This window comes from Octopus bimaculoides, chromosome 2, assembly GCF_046866305.1.
Source record: "Octopus bimaculoides isolate indiv1 chromosome 2, ASM4686630v1, whole genome shotgun sequence".
Taxonomy (NCBI): Eukaryota; Metazoa; Mollusca; class Cephalopoda; order Octopoda; family Octopodidae; genus Octopus; species Octopus bimaculoides.
The window spans coordinates 78,802,972-78,811,134 of NC_142929.1; the positions used below are offsets into that span (position 1 = coordinate 78,802,972).

General features: G+C 34.9%; 1 long non-coding RNA gene across 1 annotated transcript in view; it reads left to right on the forward strand.

Moving 5' to 3' along the window:
* Window positions 1-5,312, forward strand: part of LOC128247109 (uncharacterized) — a 111,166-nt gene extending 105,854 nt beyond the window's left edge. The window contains exon 3 of the long non-coding RNA XR_008263531.2: window positions 3,491-5,312. This is a non-coding gene — a long non-coding RNA (uncharacterized LOC128247109). The remainder of the gene's footprint in view (window positions 1-3,490) is intronic.
* Window positions 5,313-8,163: the final 2,851 nt, after the last annotated feature.

An 8,163-nucleotide genomic window follows, 5' to 3' on the forward strand; every position in this document is an offset into this window, starting at 1 on the left:
CGCCAGCTTCACCCCCTTCTCCACACCCTCAGCGTTGCCACGATGTGAATTAACGGAACCTTCTGTTTTAGAACTGATTGCATGGTTTTAATAGAAGACATAATTGTTGACCAAGTCTTCTGCATGGAAACTGAATGAATGGCTTGTCTTAACATGAACAAACATTTATTAACCGATATATCTTCCAATGATCGAATTTATGGCCATATAGCAATGAACACAAGACCATTGTAAAGCTTTTCTACCAATACCTCTCAACATTTAGCTGTTTAACATAGAATACAAGTTCGTTAAACAGTAGCCTTGATTAAAGGATGTTTGTTAACTGTTAATTAATCTACGTGATTCTTCACCAATAAATTTCTGACTCTTGGTCGAAGCATTTAAGAAACCAACATCTTACTATACCTCTGTTTAATTATTCTTTTCTACTCTAGGCACAAGACCCGAAATTTTGGGGGAGGGGCCAGTCGATTAGATCGACTCCAGTATGCAACTGGTACTTAATTTATCGACCTCGAAAGGATGAAAGGCAAAGTTGACCTCGGCGGAATTTGAACTGAGAACGTAAGGACAGACGAAATACTGCAAAGCATTTCGCCTGCCGTGTAGACAATATAATGATAACAATCTTTTCTGCTCTAAGCACAAGGCCCGAAATTTTGGGGGAGGGGCCAGTCGATTAGATCGACTCCAGTATGCAACTGGTACTTAATTTATCGACTCCGAAAGGATGAAAGGCAAAGTTGACCTCGACGGAATTTCAATTCAGAACGCAAAGACAAACGAAATATGTACGTCATAATAGTAAAAATATTTCGAAATTCATTTAGTTATAATATTCAGAACAACTTGTTTCACTGTCCGCCATATTGTCCACCATACTGTCTACCATACTGGTGACATCATTGCTGGAACAGAAATAACTCAACATTGGCATTCTCTCCTGATAATGCACGATCTTTCTTTATATGCACCACCCTGTTACACATAACATCAAATTGGGTCCTAGTTTTCTACGATTTAGGATAAACCCATTTCGTTTTCATACTAAACCATCCCTCCAAAAAGAGAAAACAAAACCAACCCTTTCATATATGAACTGGTTACTAAACATAACAGGCAAAAGAAAACAACACAAAACACAAAAAAGTAGATAACATAGATAACGGTTTGCAGCATTCTTTTAGCGCGTTCGTTTTTGCTCTAACTCTCTGCATTCCGACTCCTTCCGTAAATTTGTCAGTCCTTTTCTTTCTCTAACTCTTTCTTCCCCCATTCACACTCTCTGCATCTAGTTGAAACGTCAAAACATTTGCTATTTGCTTCCATTACAAATGGCCGGACATAAATACTTGTTGCGAGAAATGTCAAGCAATGCAAAACTCAAGTAGGAAGGGTTATGATAGTGACTTTTTAATTGTGAGTTTAAAATAAAACACTTAACACATACAAAAGTGTTCTATTTATAAAACGAAGGAGTGCAATACATACATACATACATACATACATACATACATACATACATGCGTACACACACACACACACATATATATATATATACATATATATATATATATATATACATACACACATACACGCATATATATATATATATATATATATATATATATATATATATATATATATATATATATATATATATATATATATATATATATATATACTGTTGCGATGTTATTGTTTGTAGTGATGATGTAGCTTCTGTTGCAATAGTCCATCAGTTCTTGTACTTAATGTTGATTTAAACTGGGCTGTATTGTTGTGATGCGACAGTTATAATTATGTTTTCGCTGGCGAAAATAAACTGGTTATTTTAGCACAGTCATATCCCCAAATTAAGTAAACTGTACATAAAGCAGACATACATTTCTAGCGCCTTGAATCGAGCCAAGCTTTTGAACTACTATCTTTCCTATAACCAGTAGCCTTTCTTTAATAGGTAAACAAGTCCTATAGTTCTTTAAAATATGTATTCAATCTTAAAGCTGCAATGCTTCAGTGAGAATGAATTAAGCATTAGAAAAAATCCACTTTATTTGGATGAAATTATACTAATGGAGTTAAGATCCTTACTTTTTATTAATTTTGAAGGTTTCAGATATTAGATACATCTCGGGAGAAATTTTGATCCCTGGTTGCAAGCAAAATAAAAGCGTCATTGAAGTTTTTCAACTCAATATATTACATATAGGAGACCTTACTGTATTTGTGCTCAGCAGACAACATTCGTTCGGTCTATTTTACCTCCGCCTTATTGATGACAGCCTGCATCATCATCACCCTAGTGGTCAGTAAATCTATGATGGCACGTTACTTCTCATTAGAACCCATTATTTGCTTGTAATAAAAAAGAACAAGAAGAAGAAATACTACGAAGAAAGAGTTACTCAACCAACGTGTAGGTTGAACGATCTATATTAAATAAGAAATTTGCCCAAGTTTGCATAACTTTCGGTACAACCGTCGTCTTGTACATACACTCCCCTCCCCACATAGATACTAATATCAAACAGTGAGAAGGAGTGTTCAACACTGCATTAGTGGATTAAAATTGACAAAAGGGTCCACTATTTTGCTCTGGTGATTCATTTCTTCCCTCTTAGTTTTACTTTCAACAAAATATTCACACAAAATGTAAAGAAACATATCGAAAGACATCTATGTACTAATGTTATATTATACGAGGGATGCTGAAATCTTACTGGCTTTGGGTAAAAGAAAATACAGAAAGATCAATTAATTATGATTTTATTCAACATATTCCCCTCTCAGATTCATACACTTATTGCAGCGGTCCTTCACTTTTTCTAAGCTCTGTAAAAGAAGTTGGAAGGTTGAACCGCCAATCAGGCCTTTTGCGACACCCTTAAAACCAGGAACTTTTCAGCTCACCCTCGTCTTATATTATTTTATTTTATCTTATATTGTGTGTCAATGAATTCACCTGTCAATAACTGATACACAGTTGGCCAGCATCTCTTCAGTTTAAAGTCATATTTTATAAACAACCGAAACAAGAGAGTTCTTTGACTGTCAAATACTTTAGCTTCAGTGTTTTGACAGAATGATCGTGTGTTTATTTGGAAGAACGTTTCCATTTCTAGTCGAAAGTAATGGATATGGCCATAAAACTAATGAATAAATGTGTTGAACGTTAGATCTAAAACGGAGAGGTTTAAATACATGGGTCAGATTAAATCTGACTAAATAGCATGCTTACAAGTCAGGAAATTGTGAGAGATTTTAATCTAAATTTACGTCTGAAACCAAAATCTACCGTTGCTTTTAGCTGATGATTTTACTCTGACATCAGAATAATTTCCTTTTCTTCATTCCCTATAAAAATTCATTAATTATTGAAGATAAGGGGACATACAGGAAATGGGATATTTATGTACTAAAACATGGTCTACTGAACATTATGATTATAATTTTCTCACATTAGTACAACATTTCTCATTTGTAGGAGACTGGCGCAGACTGAATCGACACCAAGAAGACATTTAAATTGGTGTTTGGAAGAAATTCGAATCGAGGATCTGACGGCTGGAGAGAGAGAGAGAGAGAGAGGGGGGGGGGGGGGACCGCACTTCCACTCAGCAGTTGTTTATTTTCAGCTGAGTACATTGGGACAATGTGATATTATGTACCTTGCTTAAGAGTTCAACGCAGCACCCGATCCAGCAATCGAATCCGTGACATTATGACCATGAATCTAATACTCTTAACCACTACGTTACGCTCCTCCACATAACACAAGGTAAAAATGTATTATCCATTAACTCAATAGTAAACTATATGAGTTAGATGTTTGAAATATTTTACGCTTATCCAACGTCTGATAGATGAATGATAAAAAACAAATATCTGTAGAGCATGTGATGGTTTGGAAATGTGGTAGACTCTTAGAAATTGAATCAAAAGCATTAATTTTTCAGTTACACAGACAAAGCCAAATCTTTCTGACACATGGCAGAGAATATAGAAAATAATCTGTGAACTGGGAGCTATCAACTTTCTCTCTCTCTACCAGCTGTGACTCCACTGGTGCTGTTTAGCTTCCTTAATTTCTAGCAGCAATGACTGCCTACGTCGTTAGTAATATTACTACGGCTAAAACGGTACATGATTTGTGACGAAACATTATTTGTTGTAAAAGTAAAATTAATGGATTTGCAGAAAGCAGGGAATTAGAGAGAATGAAGTAGCGGTTAGGAAGCAAAAGTTAGACAGTTTTGAAAACACCATCTGCATAGCCACACAACACCAATGTTCAGAGTAAACTATTGAAAAGTCCATTTGTGAGGATATCTCATCAATAATAAGAAAGCTGTTTCACCTGATGCACGAACATGAACGCGAGGGAGGATCTAATGATATTGACTGTTGGAAGCAATAGCGGCGGAGGACGATAGCAGGTAGCGATTAAAGCAAAACAGGAAACTGTAAGAACTAGAAAAACAAATAAAACGTGACTCAATGCTGCCAAGGAATGTATCATTATAGTTTAAAATATAAACGTATATTGTATCGCCGTAAAACGTTAACAGATTTTAAAAGATTACTTTTTATTCAGTAATAATAACAATGATTCTTTCTATTAACAACTCAAAGCCTGAAATTTTTGAGGAGGGGAACTAGTCAATTACATCGACCACAGTACTTCACTGGTACTAAAGTTATCGACCCCGAAAAGATGAAAGCTAAAGTCGACCTTGGCAGAATTTGAGTTCAGAACATAAAGACAGACGAAATGCCGTTAAGCATTTTTCCGGGCGTGCATAATAATAATAATAATAATAATAATAATAATAATATGTACAATGTTTTGTCTTGGTATAACAGATGGGAAAACATTCTGCCCAATACCACAAATCTGCTTGTCAGTTGTTTGACCTTAACCAACTGAGTATGTCCTTTGGTGCTGACAATATGTGCATCTCAGATCACCTCTGGAAACGTGGGTGTTTCGTTCAACATCCTTAAATAACCCTTACTCAAGAACCATTTGAGCGGGAAGGGCTACTCAACCTGAAGAAAATTTTAACTGGTCCACATCTGCAAGGTCATGTGCTGTATATCTTGATATGAGATCACTATGTCACGCACATATGGTTGTGATGCATGTACCTGGTGTACCCTTATCAGACGGTAGTCATGATGGGGATACTGGGCTTCGTATATTTTACCCCAGTGTCACTTTGATGGCATGCACTGCCCTCTCAATAATAATAATAATAATAATAGATAACTAGGACCACATCATCTCACTATGTCCTTCTTTTTTACGGTGGTAGTGTATGATACTAAGTGGATTTTGGACTCTATTCCCAGGAGGTCCTACTATTGGCCTTTTCCATTGGCTGTAATAAGAAGACCTGGCCTTGTCACTAATAAGAATATTATTATTATTATTGTTCAGTGGTTTTATTTATGAAAGCACGTTATAAAAATAAAACTACTGAACAATAATAATAATAATATTCTTATCAGTGACAAGGCCAGGTCTTCTTATTACAGCCAATGGAAAAGGCCAATAGTAGGACCTCCTGGGAATAGAGTCCAAAATCCACTTAGTATCATACACTACCACCGTAAAAAAGAAGGACATAGTGAGATGATGTGGTCCTAGTTATCTCTAAAAATACTGGATGGTCACGAGAAGATGCCTTTGATCTTGATCTCCTGGCAGTGCGGTAGATTTAAGAGGCATTTTGGTAGATTTTTCTACTAGGTCGAACTACCTGCTAGCCACCCCCTCCTCTCGTTTGTTCATTCGTAATATTATTGTGAGTGCTCACTTTTACCTTAGTATTTAGGATACATTCCTTGGAGAAGGACGCTTCCTAGGGTACGCAGTCAGTCTTGGGCAGTGTGACATTAAGTTGCTTGTTTTGGCTTCCTCCCTGCGAGGAAAAAAAAACTCCAGTGAAGCTCTCCTCAAGGTCTTTCACATTCCCCTTTAACCGCAATATTTTCTTAGTAAATAAAGCCATAAATTTCCATTGGGAGTGAACAAAGCTAAAGCATTAACAGCTGGACTGACTGTAAGTAAGGCTTAGAACAGCACCCACCGTTCCAAAGTACGGAATACATTGGTTGCTATAAAAAAATTATTTTCTGGTGAAAATAACAACCAAGGTTAACGTGATTCAAATAAAGTACATTAATGAGCAGGTGGTTGCAGTCATTTTTCATATTTATAATGTAATCGATTGTCTCTATTTGTCGGGCCGGGCAGGTATACACTCACACACATACAAACGCGCGCGCGTAATATATAAATCACGGTATATATTCACATATGAGTAAATGATATATGATGTATGTATACATGTACATATACATACATATATGTAAATATATATATATACAGAGAGAGAGAGAGGGGGGAGAGAAAGAAAGAGAGAATATGAGGGATTTCGTTCACTTGTGATCTAAATGAATAGGTATGCTGAGTAAGTGCTATAGGTGGTCGACCGTTAGGTTCTAAGATCAGAACTAAGGCTGGATTTAGGCATCGGTATTAGAGTTTCGTTATAGCAGGTATATATTATAGAGAAAATCAAAAACCAAGACAGAACGGGTATCTCAAGTCATTTCGAATAATCTAATTCACCTTACATTAATTAAATTATTCTAAATGACTTGAGATGCTCGTTCTGCCTTGGTTTTTGGTTTTCCCTCTAATATATATATATATATATATATATATATATATATATATATATATATATATATATGCATACACACATATATATATATATATATATATATATATATATATATATATATATATTATATGTATATAGATGATATATGTATGTGTGTGTATCTTTTATATGTATATATATAATATATATATATATATATATATATATATATATATATATATATATATATATATATATATAAGGAGCAAAAATACTGGCGAATCAGTATACACCACGTGGAAAAATTATGGAAATGTGGAAAGCATATATAAAAAGTGGAAGAGAAATGCCTTCGTTTCACATAGTTTAATATCCTTTTATAAAAAAAAATTATATAAATTCCTATTTTATGGATGTCATGATATCAAACCCGTTTTCGCTATTTAAATTAACTTTTCAAGAGACATTGTGAAGTAATAATTTCTTGTGACAAAGGTGTCTAGACATTTTGGATACTTGAAAAGTAAGAATGAGTCTAGAGAATGGACAAAGGGAGGCAACAGGTGGTAAAGGGGACAACTAACTCCTCAGTATAATTGTTGAAATAGGAATGTGTAAGGATTAGGTCGTCAAGTTTATATATTAAAGTGTGGTCTTTACTTTTGTATGAACACTTTTTCCTTGTATAGGCTTTCTTGTAAGGAGATTGAATCTTTGCATTAGTATAATGGAAAAATATGAGAATTCGGTGTTTTATTTCTTGCGCAACTGTCAGTATATTCGCTCAGGACTATCTGCCTGTATTGAGGAAAACGAATCTGTTCTTTATGCAGCGTAACTATGCGTCTCAAAGTAAGGCTCGTTTGGCCCACATAATTGTGGCAACAACCTGAGCAGGTTAGGTATGGGCATGTACCACAATTAGGTCGTCTGCATTTTTTAACTGTTGGTATCGTATGTGTTGAGTATAGTTTTGCAATTGTTAGAAGTATTTTAAGTGATTTGTGTTGTCTTTTGCATTTGAGGAGTTTATGTGTATTTAGAATTATTCATTTTCGGGTCTTGGGTGAGCAGAGGGAGATTTTGTATAATTGTACTGCATGCTTCATTGTTTCTGGGGTTGTGGGTTGATATGTATGGGGGTGATTTAAAGTGAGCCCTTTGTCGATCCTCTAGACTCATTCTTACTTTTCAAGTATCCAAAATGGCGAGGTTCCTTTGTCACAAGAAATGATTACTTTACAATGTCCCTTGAAAAGCTAATTTAAATAGCGAAAACCGGTTCGATATCACATCCATAAAATATGTATATATATAAAAAAAATTTTTTATAAGAAGATATTAAACTATGTGAAACGAAGGCATTCTCTTCCACTTTATATATATATATATGCAGGGTTATTTAAAAGAATGAACCGATTTCATTACGCAATATTTTAATAAGGAAAAGCAATAGAAAAATCCAGCTAAGACACAAATATTTACT